At 41.1% G+C, this 23141-nt stretch overlaps 2 protein-coding genes across 2 annotated transcripts in view; both read left to right on the top strand.

The window, feature by feature from the left end:
• ahcyl2 (adenosylhomocysteinase like 2) overlaps window positions 1–23141 on the top strand; it is a 140314-nt gene that overhangs the window by 19623 nt on the left and 97550 nt on the right. The window lies entirely within an intron of this gene.
• Window positions 1–23141, top strand: part of LOC100553019 (RNA polymerase II subunit J) — a 42256-nt gene extending 19115 nt beyond the window's left edge. The window contains exon 1 of the mRNA XM_062983374.1: window positions 1–23141. This exon is cut by the window's left edge and continues 19115 nt beyond it. The gene's annotated coding sequence lies outside the window, so the exon portion shown is untranslated.

Raw genomic sequence — 23141 nt, 5'->3', positions numbered from 1 at the left:
TTCTTGATTTTTCAGCGTATGGCCTGGAAGACTGCATGGTGCTGGATCCAAAATTGTCAATTATTCATGCTTTCAGTGTATCACGTTGATTCGAACCATGATATTTTGATTCACTGAAGCTACTAGGAAATTCAGCCTGCCTCCTCCATTAATAGTTGTAGTGAAGTGAAAGGAGTGAGTAATGGGGGAGCTGCTCTTTTGGGACAAACTAGTATTTTGCTGCTAATTGATCTGGGAGAGATTGTTGTGGGACTCTGAAATACACAATTTGGCTTTGATGAAGCATCAAGCTTTGTTCAGCAATTAAAACTGGAGGCTGAGGATTAAGTAGCTGCTTTTGAGATAAATCCAAAATGGTGGAGAAAGAGAAGCCAAGAGTAAAGGATTACTTGCAGGATGGGGATATCTTATCTTGCAAAAGGATTGTGGATTTTTCTTAATATGACAGCTGGGATGCTGGGAGCCAAGAAGTTTCAGTAAATGAAAGACCCCTGGCTTGTCGTGGTGAAGTGTAGCATAATATTGATTTCTTGTCAAATACTGTTTTGTTAAAACATCAGCTACGGGGATTTTCTGATTACTAAAAAAGACAAGAATGAAAATGCCATGGTAATCACTCTTAACTAAAGAGAAGTAAGTGGCCTTAGTAGCCACCAAGATGTATATACAGTGTATAGGATAGATAGCTCTAAACCCTCTAAAGACCATATGAGAATTGGTTTTTTTGGATAGTGAAAATTTATTATTTTAAAAAAACAATTTCAAGAATTAGCCAGGCTTATGATGCAAAAGATATTGGTTCTCTGCTTGTGTAGATTGGAAAAAACGACAGCCCAAAAAAGATAAACTGGAGTTTGCCTGCAACTGAGAAAATTAATCTTCTCAGATTTATCAAGGAGGTTGAAATCTGTCACACATTATGTTCTTAAATCATAACTAAGAAAGAACACAGGAACAAGCTGTGTTCAAGAAGCTCAGCAGTCTGTCACCTATAACAACCCACTCCAAATTCTTCTGGCAGCTTTTATTAATTCTGAATTCTAATAGCCTACCTCAGCTGCATGCTGATACAGGTTAGAGTAATTTATTATTAAATACTAAACTGGATGTACCTTTCATCATCTTTTCAAGACCTTTGTGGGTAGTTTTAAAAAACATTTTAAAACACACGTCAAACCTCTTAAATGTATGTTATTTCTAAATACCTTAAATTATAATAAGCTGTTTCAATTAAAAAAAAAGTGGTAAAAGGAAAACAAACTGTCTGGAATTTATTAATTTAATTTATACCCCCATCTTTTATCAACACAGGACCCAATAAGACGTTTTATATCAGTTTTCTTAAAATAGAATTCGGACCATCTGTCAGAGAGATAACATGCAGGAAGGTGGGGATCAGGGGATCTTTTAGGAGTGATATAGTGGCGTATTCCTGAGTGGCAGAGAGTTAGACCAGACCTTTTAAAATTTTAGTATTCCGTGATTCTCTGATTTTGACCTACAAAATCTTAAAAGTCTACCTTGTTCTTCACCCTGGTAATAAATCTTCATCAGTCCTTACATTTATCTTTACTGTAGTTGAAGGGACTCAGAAAGACAAATATGAAGGAACTATGCAGTATTCTCAAATATAAAGATATGTAATTTAATCCCAAAATCAGAATTATCCAAGCCATTGCATTCCCACCTTCTTTGTCTGCATTGTTATGAAAGCTAAACAGAAAGGAGAGGATCAACTAATTTGGAATATGATGCTGGGAAGTTCTACAGATACAATGGACTGTTAAAATAACTAATAAATGGATCCCCAACCCTGAACTATGACACATTGGAAAAAGATAATAATGCTCAATAAAGGAAGGAAAAGACTGTAGGGCAGTGGTTCCCAGACTGTGGGTCTCCAGATGTTTTGGCCTTCAACTCCCAGAAATCCTAACAGCTGGTAAATTGGCTGGGATTTTTGGGAGTTGTAGGCCAAAACACCTGGGGACCCACACGTTGAGAACCACTTCTGTAGGGGAAGAGTGTTGACTCTGTCAAGAAAGCCATGACTGACCTGAATTTGCAAGACCAAGCTTTTGGAGGACTGTCCTTCAAAGGGTTGCCATAACTTGAAGTCAGCTTGAGAGCAGAAAGCAACAACACAATAAGAGGAGAGAAAAAGCCTAGAAAGACAGAGAGAAAGCTTTAGCGAAACAGAGTCTACTGTCTCTTTTTACTGTATTTACATCTGCTTGACAGGATTTTGGATATGATGAATCCACTATATTTGCTCCCCCCTTACTCAAACTGCTTCTTTTTAATTGTTATTGTAATATAAATGGCATTGGCTTTAACCAGGCCTGCAGAACCTGTGAGCTTCCAGGTGTTTTTGCCTCCAACCCACAGAATTCCTGGCCATTGGACAAGCTAACTATTGCTTATGGGAGTTGGAGGCCAAAACATCTGGAGGGCAGTAGATTATGTAGCCCTAGCTTAAACCAAAATTTCTCCCTTTTCTTTGGAGGGAGGAAGACTGCTGTCCTGTTTGGTGATTATTATTTATGATAATATGGACTCAAGATGCATGGAAATGTAAGAAATGGGATACCGATCCTAAAATAAAATATGACTTTGAGACACACACACATACCCCCCCACCACCACCACCACTAATCCATGTGTTCTGAAGTCAATGACATATCTTTTGGGATTGTTGTACCATTAAAATGCCATTCAGTGAGTATTTGGGTGGAAGGGTGGTGGAATATGAATTCAGCAGACTAGAGCATCCTATTGTGGGTACTGCACTGAACACAATAATCCCAATATGGACAGGCGGTATTATTTTTGTGGACCAGACCGTTATTCCCTCCAGCCCAGTGGCGTTCTGTTTTGGCAGCATTGCGGTGGTGAGTCATACTGAAGAGGACTGGTTGTCCTTTGTGTGTCTCTGTCTCATTCATTTCTCTTGCCAGTGTTGACTTCCGCTGAGGCCTTCACGCCTCTTTGTTCCTTTTGTCTATTTTTTTCCACAATAATGGAGCTGCTGTAAATTATTGATCAGTGCCAGCTACGTTCCTTGTTATTTGAAGGCAGAGTCTGTTTCCAATACTTCCAGATTAGACTGTTAAGGAAGAAAGTAGATTTCTTGATGGTAATGAAAGTAGATTTCTGGATAATGACACTCCTTCTTCCATAAAGGACTTATGCATATTCTGGTGATTGACAAAGGGTAGCCTCACTCCATCACATTGTTGGAAAGGAAAGTGACATTTCTTGCTCAGAACTAAGAAACAGAGTGCAGTTATTTTTGGTAACAACATATATTTGAAAATGACAAGCTCCAAACACCCAAGGCCACAGTGCTTTGATTGGCTATTATATTGTCTCCGGTTTAAATATCACATCTTCGCTATGATGGAAGAAGAGGAACACCAGGTTCTTTAAAAGGTGTGAAGTGCTGCCTGAGTTGCATTTGAAGAGAGTGAGGTAGTGAAGTTGATGGAAAAATTCTTCCCTGTAGATTTTGCTAAGCCACTAGGATGTTTTTCACACTGCCATCTTGGCCTCTTGTTGTTCAGCACCAGACTCTACTTTTTAATTAAAAAATATATCCAGTATTCACTCCTCATCTCAACAACCTTAGAAGGCTATCTGTTGGAAGGGTTGCTTTTTTTAAAACTAATTTTAATGTTATTGATAGTTTAATGATGTTGTATTTTTACAACAACATGTACAAGGTGTGTTTAGAAAAGGCAGAGAGATGAGAGACCAAATTGCCAATATCTGCTGGTTAATGGAGGAAGGCAGGGAATTTCAGAAAAACATCTATTTCTGTTTTATTGACTATTCTAAAGACTTTGATGGTTCAGATTATAATAAATTGCAATAAGTTCTTGGTGATATAGGGATACCAAGTTACCTTGCCTGTCTCCCGAGGAATCTGTATAACGGCCAAGTAGCAATGGTAAGAACAGACCATGGAACAACAGACTGGTTCAAGATTGGGAAAGCAGTATGGCAGAGCTGTATACTCTCGCCCTCCTTATTCAACTTGTATGCAGAACACATCATGGGAAGTGTAAGGCTTGACGAATTCAAGGCTGGAGTTAAAATTGCTGGAAGAAACATTAACAACCTTGGATATGCAGATGATATCACTTTGATATCTGAAAGCTAGGAGGATCTGGGGAGCCTTTTAACCAAGGTGTAAAAAGAAAGTGCAGTAGCCTGGTTGCAAGTCACTCCTGACGTGAAAAAAAAAGCCTGGTTGCAGTTAAACATCAAAAAAACCAAGATGATGACAACCAGACTGATTGATAACTGGCAAATAGAGGGATAAAACATGGAGGCAGTGACAGACTTGGTGTTTCTAGGTGTGAATATGACTGCAGCCAGAAAATCAGAAGATGTTTCCTTCCTGGGAGGAGAGCAATGACCAACCTCGATAAAATAGAGAAGAGTAGAAACATCACACTGGCAATGAAGGTCTGCAGAGTTAAAGCAATGGTATTCTCCATAGTAACCTATGGATGCAAGAGCTGGACCATAAGGAAGGCTGAGCAAAGGAAGAGACGTTTTTGAACTGTGGTGTTGGAGGAAAATGCTGAGAGTGCCTTGAACCTCAAGAAGATCCAACCAGTCCATACTCCAGGAAATAATGCCCGGCTGCTCGCTGGAGGGAAGGATATTAGAGGCAAAGATCCTTCGGCCACATCATGAAAAGACGGGAAAGCTTGGAGAAGAGAATGATGCTGGGGGGAAAGGAAGGAAAAAGGAAGAGGGGCCAACCAATTGCAAGACAGTATCCTTGGAGTGACTGGCTTGACCTTGAAGGAGTTGGGGGTGGTGACAGGGTTGGTCCATGAGGTCACAAAAGAGTCGGAAACAACTGAACAAATAACATTTTTTTGCAAGGTCCCTTTGAATTGTGTAAGCAACCTTGAGCCCAAAGTTTTAAAAAGTTGGGTACATAAATAAGGAGGAGGAGGGAGGGAGGATTAGCATTGTATGAGTACTGCCATAAAATGTGCTGATGTTCCTTAAATGGTTGGGAGGCCAGGTGTTGTATATCTATGGCTTCTGTTGGAGTCTGAAAAAGTCAGCTGGGCTGGGCAGGGATTGACCTTAAAGGAGAAGGTCAGTGTCCTGGGAATTTGCCCTATTTCTCCAGACTGTATCGGCGTTTAGCAGAACCTGGCCTGGCTTCCTCATACCACAGCACCTGTGTGGGTTTTTTTTTATGAACTTGGTTTACTAGGCCATCAGTACCCTTATCTGTAAGAAAAGCCTTTGAAGAAGGAGTTGTTTGCTTTATGGCTCACTCCTTTTATCTGTTCTTTGGAAATTGCAGGATGCCGTTCTGCTTGATATGAAATGCCATGGATGATCTCTGCATGGCTTTCAGAGACAAGATCTTTCAAAGTACACCGCTGCAATACTGGGCTGGTTGTATGCTAGTTTGCTTCAGGGCTAACGATCGGAAGCCTGTATTATTTCAAAGAGCCTTCCCATGCCAAGTCTTTTCAGTTGCTTAGATCACTAGGAAGAGCAAGCATTGGGAAGGAGCAGGGATAGTGGCTTCTCGTGATCTGTGGTTATACTGATTGTTGGTCATCATGGCCCAAACATACAATTGCAGTGGCTTGGATACGCACATGACGCACATAATATAGGGAACGACCCTTTATATTTGTTGCCATTCATGAGGGGTCCTGAAATGAAACCCCTCAGATGTTATTCTTCTCAAGACTTTGATCCAGCCTCCCAAGAGGGTTTTAATTCCTGAATCCTCTATGCAGGATGTTTGAAGGAACTTTAAAGGATGTAAAAGGTCTGGGATTTAAGGGAAACAAATATATGTGCATATCTCATTTATTGCCTTGGGGTGGAAGTTTTACAATATTTTGTGTGTGCTGCTTTGTGATATAAGTAACTTGAAATGAAGAAAGCATCGCGAGGCATAATGGTTTGATGGTTGGATTATGACTCTAGGGTTCAAATTTGCACTTGACCACAGAAATCCATCGCATGACTTTGAGCAAATCATTCTCAGCTTCTGAGTAAGGCAGAGACAAGCCTTCTTTGACCAAATTTTGCCAAGAAAAAAACCCTGTGCTGGGTTCATTTAGGGTCACTGTAATTTAAAAAGACTTCAAGGTATACCATCATCACAAGAATTTAATGAAAGGGAGATGAGAACTACCAGCAAATAAAGAGTTGGATTAACTCTGTTTGTCCCTCCATCTTTTTGTATAGCTCTCAGGTGGCATACATGGCCTTTTGCCCGTTTTATTTTCACAACATTGTTAAAAAATGAATGGGCTGAAGCCAAGAAAAGATTGGCAAAGCCTCACCACTTCCTTTCTAAATGGTGAGGCTTATTAGAAGATATAATAGGACCTCGTAGCTTTCAGTCTGTTACTCTGAAATATCTTCTTCCACTTATTGTTGACGTTACTCTGAACATGTTTTTCTCCTTACTGTTCCAGGTAGGTACCTGCAGTAATATATCAAACAACCAAGGTCCAGGCACTTACAGCAATTAATAAGCAATTAATAAGAGAAATATGCAGATTTCTAAGCTGCACAGGGCTTTTATTGGTTTCTGTTGTTTATCATGTTTAAGGAAGAGATCACTGAAGAATGTGGATTCTGATAAAAGGTTAAATAACATCTGCTTGCCACCTTTTCCTTGTAAGACTCCATGTTCAATCATGAAAAACTATGAATAGCTCTTAAACAAATTGGTGTGCCGCAACATTTGAGTAAGTTGATGCATAACCTGCACCCAGAATATGGAGACACAGAATGGTTTCCATTGGAAAGGCAGCTGCTGAAGCCTGCATTCTGTTGCCCTATCTATTCAACTTGAATGCTGAAACATATCATATGCAAGATGGGATTAGCTTTCCATAATGCTTTGCCCTCTTTTAAGATTCATTTTAGTCTGTTACGGAGACCAGGGTTTGAACCTTGGCTTGGCCATGGAAATCCATTTGCTAACCTTGGGCAGATCATGCTCTCGCACCTTCAGAAAAAGGCATTGTCAAACCTCCTGAACAAATGTTGCTAAGAAAAGCCAGCCTTAGGATTGCCATGACTTGGAAATGACTTAAAGTCACCCAACAAATAATAGTGGATTCTCTGGAAACAGTTTGCTCTCCCATTTAAACCTGACTTTGGAATTCTAATGGGCTGAGAGTTTCTCTCAATATATCATTCTTGTTCCTTTCAGCACAGGGTTTTATGGCTTGCCACACCTTCCCTCCTGCCTTCATTGATGGTTGCATGGATTGACGGAAGAGTGCAAGACAGCAAACCTTGGTCTCCTGTTACACACGCGTAGTCAATCATCGATCTGTGTGTGCAGCCATAATTGCTGACAGGGTGATACATTTTTTATGAAACCAGGATGAGTAAAAGAAATAATTTATTTGTCTCGGTGGTGGTGCTGAATCCTCAAGAAGCTGGGAGGGAGGCTTTTGTCTTGGCTTCACGTCTCTTCCCACCATAGAATCTGATCTGATTAGTTTAGGGTTTTTTGTTTTTTTTTAAATTTCTTTACTGAAGTGATGAACTGAAAAAAAAACTAGGGTGACATGTACCTTTATTTATTTATTAAATGTATTTATGTGCTTCTTTACTCCCAAAGTATGACCCAAAGATGCTCACGGGTTAAATTATTCAAAATCATGCAATTCAAAACAGAAAAAAATCTCAAACAATACAACACAAAAAGATAAAAAGTTAAGATTATAAAACAGCAAATACACACCAAAGTTACCTCTGTGAGAGTAATTACACATTAAAACTCTGTTTCTGAAACTTTTTTTGATGGTATATAAATTAGGATAGTAGCCAAAGTTTAGGGATGGATATGGCAAAGTTGTACAGGCTAATATTGCTAGTCTTTGTGTAAACCTGCAACGTTTGCACATTTAAGCCATAGTCATAAGCTCAAACTCAGTTGAACTCACTGAAATGCCTCCAAGGAAAGGTGACTAATGGGGGAGTACTCTTACCATGATTTTCTTAACACTTTTATGTGGAAACATCCTTGAGAACGTGAATATAAATTCTTTCATTAAATAATTGGCCACTGCATGTCTGATAAAGTATGGTCACATTAATAATATTTTATTCACCAATATACTTTTAACTTTCCTTTTCTTTTTCCCCTGGATGACAAAGGAAAGGCTCCTTTTAGGCATAACTTTACTAATCTGTACCCTATTATATTACGAACTGTGAAATTGGTACTCTTTGGTTGGAGATAGACAACGCTGTACTTTCCACAGCCCTGGATTTCTCTTCCAGCTAGACACAATTCTTTCCTCTTTGCTAAAGAAATAGGGAAATCTTTTGTATTTCATGTTTTAAGTTGGATGTGCAGGTCCTTGTGGGTTAAGCTGAGAGAAAGAAGGAATGCATTCACACTGGTCTTTTCCACCTCTGGACACTGTTACTGCCATAAACAGATGTGAGCCGTTCTGCTTGGCGTTTTCGTGACAACGCAAATTGGAGATCAGAAGGGTATTAAAGCAATTGACTGCTCCAGGTGTGGCCTCCCGAGCATGTATTCCAAAGGCATTAAGATGGATTTAATGGCTTTGCAGCTTTAATCACGATTGCAATTGTCAGCACTTCCAGTGTAATGAAAGCCCCCCCATCCACCCTGATGTTCTGAGCTTCATGTATAAACATAGGACATTTTAAGACAGAACTCATCTTTTCCACATTTTGTAATAAAGTCTTCTACTTTTTCTATATGTTGGTTTGTGGCTGTGTCTTCCATGGCAACGCCATTGATTATATAGGACTTTCTTATACAAAGAATCTTCAGAGGTGACTTTTCCAGTTCCTTCCCTGAATGTAATCCAAGTCCTGGCCAGGACCGACACTGCTTGTTTTCCAAGATAAGACAGGATCTTGTTGCCCTTAGGTTTACATTGCTTTAGGCCAGCTTAACATTAACATTTTGTGTATACATACTGTTTCAATTCTGTAATTATCTGTTGTCTTTAAAGTATTCAAATATAAAGTCACACCATATCACATTGAAATCACACCATATTTTTCTAACTTGTGAGTCCATCCCGCCCTTTGCCCAGTTCTCTTCTGCCTTTCCCTTCAGTGAATCCAAGTCACTGCTCTTGAATTTTTCCTGTTGTGATTAATGGCAGTTTGCAAATGAGTTGGGGGATTTCTATTTTATAAATCGGAGAACTCTTCACAACAAACAAAAATATATACTCTGGACATTCCACAGATATATATACATTCCACTTGCGTCATTTCCAACAGACCTTTGAACAGACCTCTGAGGATCAGGAGAGAATGCTACTGGAACATAGCAAACAGCCTGAAAAACTCACAACAACCCAATAATATATTCCTCATATAGAATTAGACCATTGAGGCATGAGCCAAGTGCTGGCTGCTCTCCTTGGCAGCAGCTATTTAGCGTTTGCTGGTGCGGGGCTTTACTATCATTGCTGTGGCAAATTAATGAAGTGATAACCAATCTTTTACATTTTGTTAGTGAAGATGAGCACAGAAAATAGGGGAAATTGCCTCTGCGTCTGTCTGTCTCGGTCTCTGTTTGATGTGTTTATGGGCATTGAATGTTTGCCCTATGTGTGTATAATGTGATCCGCCCTGAGTCCCCTTCGGGGTGAGAAGGGCGGAATATAAATACTGTAAATAAATAAACAAATAAATAATCGAGCACAGGTTGGATATCTTATTCTTTGTTTTTCCCCCAACAGCAGCCTAGAGTCTGTGCTGGGAGAAAAGTGGGATATAAATGAAATAAAAAGGGTAATAGATAAATAAAATGTTTGCAGTTTAAATGGTAAACTTATTTACAGGGTTATTTGAGTTTCCATTTGGAAGCTAAGTCTTGTATTTCAGCTTATCAGAGATATTTGTTAAAAGCATGACTGAGTTCAATGGAACTTAACAGAACCGTGAATCGGGCTGCAGTCATTAAGCACCCAATAAATGGAGTCTTACACTTTGTCATCTGGAATCATGGTGATTTTACAACAGATCTGGAATCGTGTCCTTTGAAAGCCATGCCTTTATAAACAAACCTGGGCTGTTCGTGTGCATTTATGTTTGCCGTGCAAAAGGAAGGCAGGAATGCCATATATCTATATCTATATAGATATATGTAGATTGTTCCCAAGTTATGAACAAGATAGGTTCTGTAGGTTTGTTCTTAAACTGAATTTGTAAGTTGGAGCAGGGACATTTTTTAAGTGTAACTCCAATATATAATAGCTTTGGATAGTATAGGGAGAGATGGACACCCATGTGTGTTTCCTTGGCTGTCGGTGCCTCTGTTCAGAAGATTTCGCCTCACTTTCTGTCCTTGTGAAAATTGGATTTTAAAGAATCTGGTTTGTTGTGTAAACAAAGATTGGAGATCTTCAGTGGAGACCCCTTTTCCCATGAAAATAACTCTTTCAGGAGTAGATTTCCCTTCCGAAGGGGAGGTTTCTCTCACTTCCTGTTGCCTCACCCCGTTCTAAACTAGGAATCATTTGCAAGTCGGATGTTTGAAACTGGGACTGCTTGTGTGTGTGCATGCGCGCGGGTATGTATGTATGCATAATGTGTTTAAAGTATTTCTGTATTATCTCCCAAGTCATAAAGGCTCCTGAGGGAAGACCAAATTAGAACAATTTTGAGAACACATTCAAATGCTTTCCCAAAGCTGTTCTTTAATTTGGGAGCTGCTGTGTTCCTGCTCCTGCCAAGCTGTAAAGACAAGGAGCCATGCTGCTTGAGAGGGCTCCTTGCGAAAGTCATGACATGTGGATGGTGCCGTGTGCCATTCAGAAACATGCGTGGGTAGCAAAGCATCATGTCGCTTAGCAACTGGGTCCTTGGCCTAGCATTTCTAGATAGGCAATCATTTAGAGCAGCTTGTTCTCATGTTGCTGGCAATATAATCAGTGTGCCCATCAACTCTGCTGCTGTTGACTCCGTTTTTGTGGCATCTGTGGCCATGCGCGTCACTGGTTGCTTTTATGGCTTGGATAAAATCATGGAGTTGGAAGAAACCTCAAGGGCCATCCAGGCCAGTCCTGTCCCCTTCTGCCAGGCAGGAAAGTGCAATGAAAGCATTCCTGACAGATGGCCATCCAGCATCTGGTTATAAAACCCCAGAGAAAGGAGATTCCACTAGACTCCTAGGCAGTTGTATGTTTGTGTACTTTACAGATTTAGCATCCCTTATCTGGAATTCCAAAATCCACAATACTCCAAAAGTGTCTGAAATAGTAACAGTTTTGCTTTCTGATGCTTCAACGTACACAAACCTTATCTTGCTCTCGAAAATATTATGTGCATAAGATTACCTTATGGATATAAGGTGTGTATCAAGTATAAATGACTATTGTGTTTAGACTTGGGTAATAGTTCCAGGATATTTCATAATGTATGTAGGTGCAAATACAGGTATTCCAATATCCAGGGAAAAATCCGTATCCGAAACACTTCTGATCCCAAGCATTTCAGATAGGCAGCACATAACCTGTAATACTGTTTGTTTTTTCACTGCTCATCTTACATTAGCCACTTTGAGCATCTCTTTCTGGGAAGGAAATTTCAGTTAAAATCCTGTTTTAAATCAGAAGACATGATAACCATTATTGTCTTCACATCTGGATTTCCTTGGCAGTTGGAAAAGTTAGCAAGAAGCAATAGTCAAAAGACCCTTAAGATATTTAGTAAGATCAGACTTCAAATTGACCATTTTGGAGACTGATATGGGTCAGAGGATGTGAGATTGGGAAAGCAAAGGAATTCCAATGGGTATTGGTCCAGTGTCTTAAAATCTTAGAGTATGAATGTGCTTTGTCAATAAAAAGCTTCTCTAACATCCAAGCATGGAGTAATCTTCAACACAGATATCTGTTGTCTTCAGGTTGTAGAAAGGATGAATGCAAAAGGACACGTGAGCTTCTCCCACTGAACCCCTTTCCAAAGATTGCCCTTTGATGTTGTAAGTTTTGTTGTATAGAGACCGTCTGATGAGAGATTTGCTTTGATTAGTTCTCTGAAAAGATGGTAATTGCATGTGGATTAGGGGTTGGACTGGCCATCCAGTCCAACCCCCTGCTAAGAAGCAGGAAATCGCATTCAAAGCACCCCCGACAGATGGCCATCCAGCCTCTGCTTAAAAGTCTCCAAAGAAGGAGCCTCCACCACGGCCCGGGGGAGAGAGTTCCACTGTCGAACAGCCCTTCTCACAGTGAGGAAGTTCTTCCTGATGTTCAGGTGGAATCTCCTTTCCTGTAGTTTGAAGCCATTGTTCCGTGTCCTAGTCTGCAGGGCAGCAGAAAACAAGCTTGCTCCCTCCTCCCTATGACTTCCCTTCACGTATTTGTACATGGCTCTCATGTCTCCTCTCAGCCTTCTCTTCTGCAGACTAAACATGCCCAGCTCTTTAAGCCGCTCCTCATAGGGCTTGTTCTCCAGACCCTTCATCATTTTAGTTGCCCTCCTCTGGACGCTTTCCAGCTTGTCAACATCTCCCTTCAACTGTGGTGCCCAAAATTGGACACAGTGTGATTCCAGGTGTGGTCTGACCAAGGCAGAATAGAATAAGGGGGAGCAGGACTTCCCTGGATCTAGATGCTATTCCCCTATTGATGCAGGCCAGAATCCCATTGGCTTTTTTAGCTGCCGCATCACATTGTTGGCTCATGTTTAACTTGTTCCCCACGAGGACTCCAAGGTCTTTTTCGCACACACTGCTGTCAAGCCAGGCGTCCCCCATTCTGTATCTTTGATTTCCATTTTTTCTGCCGAAGTGAAGTATCTTGCATTTGTCCCTGTTGAATTTCATTTTGTTAGTTTTGGCCCATCTCTCTAGTCTGTCAAGATCGTTTTGAATTCTGCTCCTGTCTTCTGGAGTGTTAGCTATCCCTCCCAGTTTTGTGTCGTCTGCAAACTTGATGATCGTGCCTTCTAACCCTTCGTCTAAGTCGTTCATAAAGATGTTGAACAGAACCGGGCCCAGGACGGAGCCCTGCGGATGGCACTCCACTTGTCACTTCTTTCCAAGATGAAGACGACGCATTGGTGAGCACCCTTTGGGTTCGTTCGCTTAGCCAATTACAGATCCACCTAACTGTAGTTTTGTCTAGCCCACATTTTACTAGTTTGTTTGCCAGAAGGTCGTGGGGGACTTTGTCGAAGGCCTTACTGAAATCCAGGTACGCTACATCCACAGCATTCCCTGTATCGACCCAACTCGTAACTCTATCGAAAAAAGAGATCCGATTAGTCTGGCCAGGAGTACCTCTGTCTTGTCTGGATTCAGTTTCAATTTGTTCGTCCTCATCCAGTCCTCATCCAAAACTAGATTCTGGGAGGTGTAGTCCGAAATACGGAGAATCCTAGTTGCTTAGACTTGATATTGTCGCTTTGATGACCTCTTTCAGATGAGAGAAGTCTTTAGTAGCCATTCTGGCATGTCTAAGGCTGGATCCTCACTGCCATATAATCCACATTATCTACTTGTACTGAATTATATGATTCTACACTGCCAATTAATCCAGTTCAAAGCAGATTATCTAGATTTTATATGGAAGTGTAGATGGGGCCTAAGTGCCTGTCATTGAGGTTATGGGAAGAGGATAAAGACTGGGTGCTGGTTAACAGTGCTGTGTATCTTTCACTGAAATGCAAGGGAGTTCTTTGAGGTATTTTTCTTCATTTGCCTACTCTTTTCAATGATGCTTGAAAAAATGCGATGGATCATGGAACTACTACCTACCTTACCTTCTTTCTTTTCTGTTTCTCAGAACCAAAAAAAGTACCATATTTTACATCTCTGTGGTTGATGCTAGCAAATTTCAAGGCATTAACATGCCTTTTAGTGTCTGTGCCCATGCTCAGCCAATTTGTTTTCTTTTATGCTGACCTTTAAAAAAATTAGGACTCCTGAAATGAGTTTTTCCTCCACCTTAAACGATGGGCATGACAACTTTCTGGCTGTTCTTTAAAAAATTGAAATTCTTGCTGTCTCGCTGACTTCTGATGGTAACATTGTGTAACACGATTCCAGAGGTAGCCAGTCCTTAAGGTAACCGTCACCCGAAAGGATCGTTTGCTATCTTAGACTGAGAAAGTAAAGGTTAAGTGGTTTAGCAATGTCATTAGAGCTCCCTTAAGCCAATTACTGCTCTTGCTGTGCTCAAAGCAACACTACCAGCCCTAGAGATACGTCTTAGGTTCATCACCTGACACTTCATAATCTTATGGGAAGTTAGGTGTCTCTTTTGTCCACTCACTATGTTTCAAGGCATTTATATGTCATGGGAAATCCTTCTTCTCAAACCAGTTGCAACATAGGGAAGTAAAGTGATGGTTGTTCGGGAAGGTATGCTGGTAGGTTCTTCCTGCATGTAAATGAAACAGCAGGCTATTAATAATAATAATAATAATAATAATAATAATAATAATAATAATAATAATAATAATACTTTATTTATACCCCGCCACCATCTCCCCAGCGGGGACTCGGGGCGGCTAACATGGGGCCATGCCCAAAGCAATACAATATAATAAAATATAAAACAGCATATCATAACATAATTAAAAGTAATACAATAGATAATAATAGACATCACATCAAGAAATCAAGAAACAGTAAAACAAGAGCAGGCCGCATGAACACAAAGATAAAACCCGGAGTGAGAGGGACAGAGGGGTACTCCAATGTGGACAGGGACCTATAAGAGTGGGGCAGTTTAGAGGATAGATGTTATTAAGTGTATAAGAGCATTTTGAGTGTGTTTTGGACCTAGGAAGCTCATGAAAAACCTCCACTGAACAAATCTTGCCAAGAAAACTCCCTGATAGAGTCACCATAAATTGGAAATGGTTGGAAAGCACATTGCAGGGATTACACATTACAATGAAGCTCAAGCCCTAAACCTATGCTGCCCAGAACCTCCAGAAGCCAGTAATCATCTTGACAATATGAATGGGAGTTCCTGGAACTGCAGAAGTTCTTTGCTTGTGAAAAGAATGCCAAGGGCTGGCTATACACTTACATGAAAGCTGTGGTGAATGAGATCCGGCAAGGACGGGATTGAACAAAACACCAATATGGCACCCATTCACTTCTACACTAGGAACATAAAAGCTCCATCAGACCAAAGTCCAGCATTTTGGAAATTCCCAAAGCAAGAGAGATAGATGTCCTATTCTGCTGTTGATTGCAACTATAGTATGATTAGTCTTCCTTTCCATGAATTTGACTTATCCCATTTAAATGTGGTTGCTGTCACTCTCACATTTTGTAACTACAAATACTTTTATATCCTCCAAAACCTCAGGGGATTGGCAAGTTAACTAGTCCCCTTCTACTATTAACTAGTCCCGATGCACAACAATTAAAACTCATTACAAAGCTTTAAAAATTCAGAGTGTGTTCTGTATTGCATTAGTGATTTGAGTCATCCTTTAGGAGCGTGCGTATTTTTACCACGTTGGTTTTTCATCCTTCATATTAAAGACATGCCCACTCACACTTGGGGGTGGGGGGCATGCATTTAATTGAGTTGTCAGAAATAAACAAAAAGGCCTGTGGTATTTGGAGTGACCCTTTAGGGGCCTTCATTTAGAAACCATTCCTACAGAAACAAGGACACACCAGGAATAGTTTTATCTGTTTATCATTCATGATAAAACAAGAGAAGATCTTAATACAACTTGGAATCCAGGGAATGCAGCTCCTTTCCCATATCTCTGAGTTTGAATGGTAGATATGGGCATTCTTATGTGGTTACATAGCAGCAAGATGCATATCTGAGATTGAAGGCGCATTTCAAAGCAATTCTTGGCTTGAGGGGCAGTGTTTTACTAGGAGAAATCTTATGCAATCCATGACATATTGAATCAAGAGAAGCTTTTGGCCTTCTTAAGAACTAGCAGGTAGTTATGTGCAAGGTTAAAAAAGATTGAATTGCTGCCTTGCACTTTGACGAATTAGCCTGGGATCTGAGCTTCACTTCTTAACATGAAAATCCTTTCATTTCAATTAAGCGTTTTCTAAGCTTCAAGCCCATTGTTAGCGGCTGTTGTCACTGTCACTGGTGCAGGAAAGCTGTCGCCAAGGACATTTCTTCAAATGAAGCGGTGTCAGTGGAACTGCGCACTCTCTTGACATGTGCCTACTCTTCCACTCCAATCCGGGAATTGCTAACAATTTCTATAATTTGAATCTATTCTGTCCTGGTCTCTAAAGCAGCAGAAAACAGGCATGCTCCCTTCTCAACAGGACATCCTTTCCAATATTTACACATGGATCTCATGTTTCCACCATCAAACAGATTTTTCTGATCTTTGGGGTTTTTTTTTGTGAGGGTGAAGTTATAGCAAGGTTTCTCTGAGATAAATTATAATTCTCCGTTTTAGGTCATCATAGATGTTGCTAAATTTGAAAACTAAGCTCTCACAGTGCAAGTACAGAATACAAAACAAGAGCGCAACAGCATTTTATGGAATTAGCTTTGTACTCTGTGGTTCGGAGACCACAATGTAGATGCTGTTTCTATTTAGAACTGCACCTCCTTCTCTCAGCAAGCCATGCAAAAGAGGAAAAACACAGCTTGCTTCCCACCCTAGAGGACGGGATCTCATGAGACATAGAAAAATTGGTTTCTGGGGACTAGGGCTGGTGTGTAATGAGGTGACATCACATCTTACGAACACACATTGGGTGAGAAGCCTCCTTGAGCTCAGGGGCCAAAACGCGAGTCTGAAAGCCACAAAATGTTTGGCAGGGAATTAGTGCTGCTCTCCTTCACATCACGCAAGTGACAGAGCTGTCAAGGGACTGGGGGGAAATGAAGTTAATGAGCAGAGCATTCATCAGGAGACCTTACTCTAGTCGGAGGGGCGGCCTTGGAGAGAGAGTGGGGATAGGCACTCGCTCCATGCCCATTCTTGCTTTCTCATGGGAACCCAGTTGAGATTAAGACTGTGTTTTATTCGCTACAGCAGAAACAGAAAGTCTTGGTACAGCTCCAAAGACAAGAAGGTGTTGTCTCAGGTGATACATGATCTGGGACGTCCAAGTCTTCAAGTACGTTACAAAGCCACACCAGCGTACAAGGATGCAAGGCAAATGCAGCACAATTGAAGCAAAGGAATGCTCATGTACAGCAAAATGGGCCAAGTAATTGTGTGGCAACCAAATGCCCTACAAAAGCAAAACTAGAAGGTCTTGTGAAAATCTCTGTGGTCATGGCTGTGTATTTTTCGCTTTGCTGTAGATCCAAAATGTATGTGTGGAACTGCAATCATTTGCATTTGTAAGATGGGTTTCAATAGTTGAGCCCCTTTCTCTCCACCGCCACCACTACACATTATTACCTAACTCCCCAGTCTCCATTATTGAACCACAAGAGGAAATAACTTCACTCTTGTTGGCAAAGCACTTCAGTAGTTGTGCCTTGGTCCTCATTTATGAAAAATGTATTTATTAAAAGTGTTCATGAATCCAAGTGTTGGCGCAAATTAAGCCTCCAAGGGAACAGTATTCAATTATTGGCTACTACAGCCAGAAAGCCCCTTTTCTATCTCTCCACAGTGCAGAGGCAAGTTGGGGCACCGGGGCCAGACAGGCCCCCATTAGATTAAATATTGGAGAAAAATGTCCTGCAGTATACTCTCAAACAGCTTTTAGGGGCTATTGGCCACAATCTTGCCACACATTTTATTCCATTTGAATCAGCACATAGGTCACATCTTGCTGAAGAAAAGACTGCAATTTCGAAATGATTTTTCAAAATACATTTTGGGCCCTGGAGGCTGCAAAATAGCACCAGGACAGTGGTTCTCAACCTGTGGGTCTCCAGGTGTGTTGGCCTACAACTCCCGAAATCCTTTAACCAGCTGTTAGGATTTCTGGGAGTTGAAGGCCAAAACATCTTGGGACCCACAGGTTGAGAACCACTGCCCTGGGAGAACTCTCTCTGTCCTACCTTCATCAGCTTTTTATTTCTCATCCCCAAAGCGACCTTCCAGACAAGCTAGCTGGCGAACTGAGCAAGGGCATTTCCATGATGTTACTAAAGTTTTCTGCAATAACTTTACATAAAAACATAGATCTTTAGCACAAATTGCTTGGGCTGGGAGATTTGGTTTTAAAATGTGTCCCTTTTTTGAAAACACTTTTTGCTAATGCTGTTTTTTAGACTTTGACGCCAATCATTTCTGACATCCCCTTCAACTTTAGTTGCTGCTGTGAGGTGACTTACAGGAAAGCGTTTACTGTTGACACTGAGCTCCATGAACGTTCTCACGGAAAGTTCACAGTGGCAGCAAGGAAGGAAAAACAACAACTTCTAGATGGAATGGGGGAAGTAGAAAGAAGTAGAAATCATGCGTTATAAGTTATTATGGAAACGTAAAAGTACAGCTAAGTCGATCAGGCACTTGACGTATTACAGGACTAAAAAGAGCACTGGAAAGATGAGTGCTTTAAAATGAAATAATAGAAAATTGCTAATGCTTCGGGTCTCAGCGAACAAGAAGAATCTGACAGCTGAAGAGGCAACTGTTGTATTATGTCATCTGCAGGCTGGCAGAGATGGACGCCCACAGTGTGGGGAAGAAAGTACAGGGGTGACTGGCATTGAGCGCATAACCTGGAGTGGGAGCCCAAAGTGGAGGCAAAACCATCTCTGAAAGCATTGGTATCAGTGTTGGAAACTGAGAGAAGAGTCAGTCCTGATGGGTCCTTTCTCTCTTACTTGATCATCTTTTCTTCTCTCCTCTTCTCGAGCTAAACCTGTCCAGCTCCTCAGAGGGATGATTCATGACTTCCAAATCTTTGACCACTTTGGTCACTCTTCCCTGGACACCTTGCAATCATGTCCATCTCCTTCTTGAATTGTGGGGCCTGTTTTGATGGTTTTCCTGCCTGGCAAAAGGGAGCTGGATTGCGTGGCCCTTGTGATCTTTGATTCTAGGCCAGACGTGGGCAAACTTTGTTCCTCCAGGTAGCTGTTAGGAATTGTGGGAGTTGAAGTCCAAAACACCTAGAGTGCCGAAGTTTGCCCATGCTTGGGTTAACCCTTTTGTGAGCTTCTCTCTTGTTGGCTTTGGCCAGCTGTGAGAAGGGGGATGCTCTCTCTGGCAGATCCATAGAATCATAGCATTGGAAGGGACCCTAGAACCAACCTGTCCAACCCCATACTGCCAAGCAGAAAAACACCATTGAAGTCATCCCAACCGATAGCTATCTAGTCTCTGTTTAAAAACCTCCAAAGAAAGAGATTCCATTAAATCTCAAGGGAGCAGTTTTGAAGAGCTTTAATCATCAGGAGATTCTTCCTAACGTTGAAGTGGATTCACTTTTCCTTTTCCAGAAAACAAGCATGACTCATACTCAGTATGACATCCTTTCAAAGATTTAAACTTGGTTGTCATGTCTTCTCTTTACCTTCTCTTTTTCAAGTTTGACATAAACAGCCCCATAAGCTGTTCCTTGTAGGGCTTGGCTTCCAAAACTTTGGCCATTTTGATTGCCCTTCTCTGGACATCTGGTCCATCTCCTTGAATTTTTGGTGCCCAGAAGTGGGCACAGTGTTGTCATTCCAGGTGAGGTCTGACCAAAGCAGAAGAGAGTGGGACTAAGACTTCTTTTGACCCAGACATTATACTCCTATTGAAGCAGCCTAGAATCGCATTGGCTTGTGTACTAGGATTGCGATGATGATGGGTGTGCAGTTCAGTAGGAACACAGATGTTTCCAAAATTCTTAAATGGCTGTTTTGGCACCTCTTGAATCTGTTCTGAGAGAGAGGCCAAGGATATGGGTGGGGTTGTGTTTAATTTGAATACTGTACCTCCGGGACAGGGAACTCTCTTTGCAATGGGGCTGGTGTAGTCCACCTGGAGTCCTCAGGCTAAGATAGGGAAGGATTTACTCGAACATTTCCTTGTTTTTTCAGTTTGCAGCTACTCACATTGTCTGACTCATGCAGTGCTTCTAGGACCAAGCCACCTTAAACCTGTTACTTGTTCACTCGGTGGTTAGGAAAACAAATTCACTGCCTCCATTGCGCAGGTGGGGCGTTGACTTGGAGAACTGCTGGCCCGAAGCAATGCTGGTGAGCTCATGGTTTGGCTGCTATTTGAACCCAGGTGTCCCATACTAAAGTTCAACATCAACTTCTTCAATGTATACCCAGTCTTTCACTGCAAAGTTAATACTAGATATTAAGGTTACATGGTGCATCAGAGGTCAGCAGTTATGCTGATTGCAGTGGATAATATTTTTGTTCATGGACACTATGTGTTACTATCCAATAAGAGCTGTTCATCAGTGGAAGGTACTGAGTATGGTCTTTAGAGGTTATTAACAGTCAGTATGACTATCCATTCGAAGTGCTTTGGTTGTTTGCTCTGCCTGGCACAATGAGGTTGAACTGGATGGCCCTGCCTTCGAGGTCCTTTCCAACACTTGGATTCTGTGATCCTAGAAAGGGATTCACAGTCCGCTTCCAGTTGTGATGAGGAAGTGTCTGGCACCTACCATCTTCAGGTGTCTTTCACTGATACAGTATTTGGGGGAGCTTCGAGATCTGTAGATGCCACTTGTAGCTCACTGACCCTATTCCAATCTGCCTTTATAACAACAACAACAACAACAACAACAACTTTATTTATATCTCGCCCTTTCTCCCCAATGGGGACTCAGGACAGTTAACAACATACAGTGGTAAATATTCAGTGCTGTAAAGTGCAGTCAACAGTAAATACGACTACCATGAGTTAAACAATAACACAATAACAGCAATATAGTCAGTCCCCCACATTTGCTGGGGTCAGGGGCACAGGACCCCCAGGAAAGTGGAACATCACAGATTTTCAAAAATGCCATTTATGCTTGGAAGAAGCATAAAAGAAAATTGTATACAAAGATATCACAATTGACTTTGATTCAAGAAGCCTTCAAGCAAGGTGGACATTCCAAGGCTGGCAAAAGATGGCTAGTATATGCCATCTTGAGGCAACCTCCAACTGAAAACAAGGACAGAAATAAACCAACAGGACTATAACCTGAACTGGTCTGAATATGCACAAATACATCATCAATACCAAAAGGATATACAGATAGAATTTGAAGAAGAAAAGACTAATTTTGACAAGATACTGCAATTAGGAAATAACAGTTTAAGTTCTACAATCTTCTACTAAAATTACACATAGAAGATGAATATGTCAAGGAATGTATGTTTGATCAGCTTCGATACTCACCTAAGCTGATTGAACATACAGTCCTTAACATATTTGTCTTCTGTGTGTAATTTTAACAGGAGATTGTAGAACTTATATAGAACACCTCTTGAGAGTAAACATAAAAATATTTAAAAACTTTTCACTTCTGGAAAATTTCTATAAAATGTTTTAGCAATCCTACCTGACACCTGTTAAAATGGCCAAAATGCAGCCACAATGGGAAACACGTGTTGGAAATGCAAACAAGCAATGGGAATTTTTTTTCCATATTTGGAGGTCCTGCAATAAGACAAAAAACTTTTGGATTGAGATCCATAAAACTATTGAAAAAGTACTAAAGCTAAAATATCAATGCATCCAAAGACATTCTTCCTATTAGGAATAATAGACAGATCACTTCTGAAAACACAAGACAAACTCTTCACTCTGATGACTGTTGCAAGAATCGTTTATGCACAGGCTTGGAAGCTGGAGGAAACACTGGAAATGGAGGAATGGATGGTGAAAGTGGCGAAAGTGGCAGAGATGGACATTCTGATGAGATACCTTCAGTCAAAAGACCGGAGTTTGGGAAGGACTTGGAACCCTTTAAAAAGTTTCTAGAAGGAAGGACTATTTCAACGTGGGGACTTCATGTTTAAAATGGAAAGTCTGACTACTATTAAATCTAAATTCACCAACATATTGTTCAATATACTCCTGAAGAAAGATGACGAAGAACCCTTAAAATGCTGTTTTTCAAAACCTGGGACAGCATCTTTCTAGGAATTTCTTGGTCCTCCACCTTGTGGGAACTAACACACAATTGTACTGGAGGACCTGGAGATTCCTGGAGAGAACATTTTAATCAAATCCATAAAGCCAGAAACGTAAATGCGGAAGGATGATTGTTGAATGTAATAATACAACAAAAATGCAGCGTGTGGACACCGATCTGTGTGAGGACAACTTGCAGGTGAAACCTTTTTGAGGATTGTGGGCATGAGTTAAAAGTAGGGGAGAACAGACGTTGGTTGATTTAAAAAAATGGCCAGACTAAACCTATCTAGAGCAGGCGTGGGTCAACTTAGGCCCTCTAGGTGTTTTGGACCTTAGCTCCCACAATTTGGCTGTTAGGAATTGTGGGAGTTGAAGTTCAAAACACCTGGAGGGCCAAGGTTGGCCCATGCCTGCTCTAGAGGGAGATTTTTATAGCATTGGGTGTCAGGGCAAACCCCACACTGGTAAACTCTGAAAGCAGCAGGAATAGTGTTGATGGGCAACTTCAGCTCCTGATTGCCTTGAAAACCGGCAGGTGTCTGATCGCATATATCTGAAGGTGAATGGGAACCTCCATGGGGCAGAGAACTCTTCAGACTTGAGGCCAGACACCTGTGCAGGACTTCGTTCTTCAGGGATTTCCACATCAGTGCGTATTTCTCCTGTTGTGTGTTGGTTGTTGTGCTGTTTATTTTCAGAAGTCACTGACTGTCCCCTGGCCTCCCAGTGCTCTCATCCTTCGAATTGCCAGCAGTAACTGCTTAAAAATTTCAGAGAAAATTGATGACAGCTCAGTGAGGTGTCAGATTGCCACTTGAGGCAGCTGTTCCGAAGAGTGTGGTGTGCTTGGCAGATCTGTCTCAGGCCATTAAAGCCAGCCTTACGTCTTCTTAGCCACAGCACTGATGCTATTTCCTTTAGTTACCTCACTGTGTTCTTTCTGCACTTGGAGTTTGCTTGTTTGCTTCCTTATTGACAGCAATTAGGTATACATTGTTAGGCTAAAAAAGGTTGGTAGTTTAAGTTCCATCCTGAGTAAATATATACTTTTTTCCTTTAGAGCAGGCATGGGCAAACTTTGCCCCTCCAGGTGTTTTGGACTTCAACTCCCATAATTCCTA

Source organism: Anolis carolinensis, chromosome 5, assembly GCF_035594765.1.
Source record: "Anolis carolinensis isolate JA03-04 chromosome 5, rAnoCar3.1.pri, whole genome shotgun sequence".
Lineage (NCBI taxonomy): Eukaryota > Metazoa > Chordata > Lepidosauria > Squamata > Dactyloidae > Anolis > Anolis carolinensis.
This window is presented reverse-complemented; position numbering and strand designations above follow the sequence as displayed.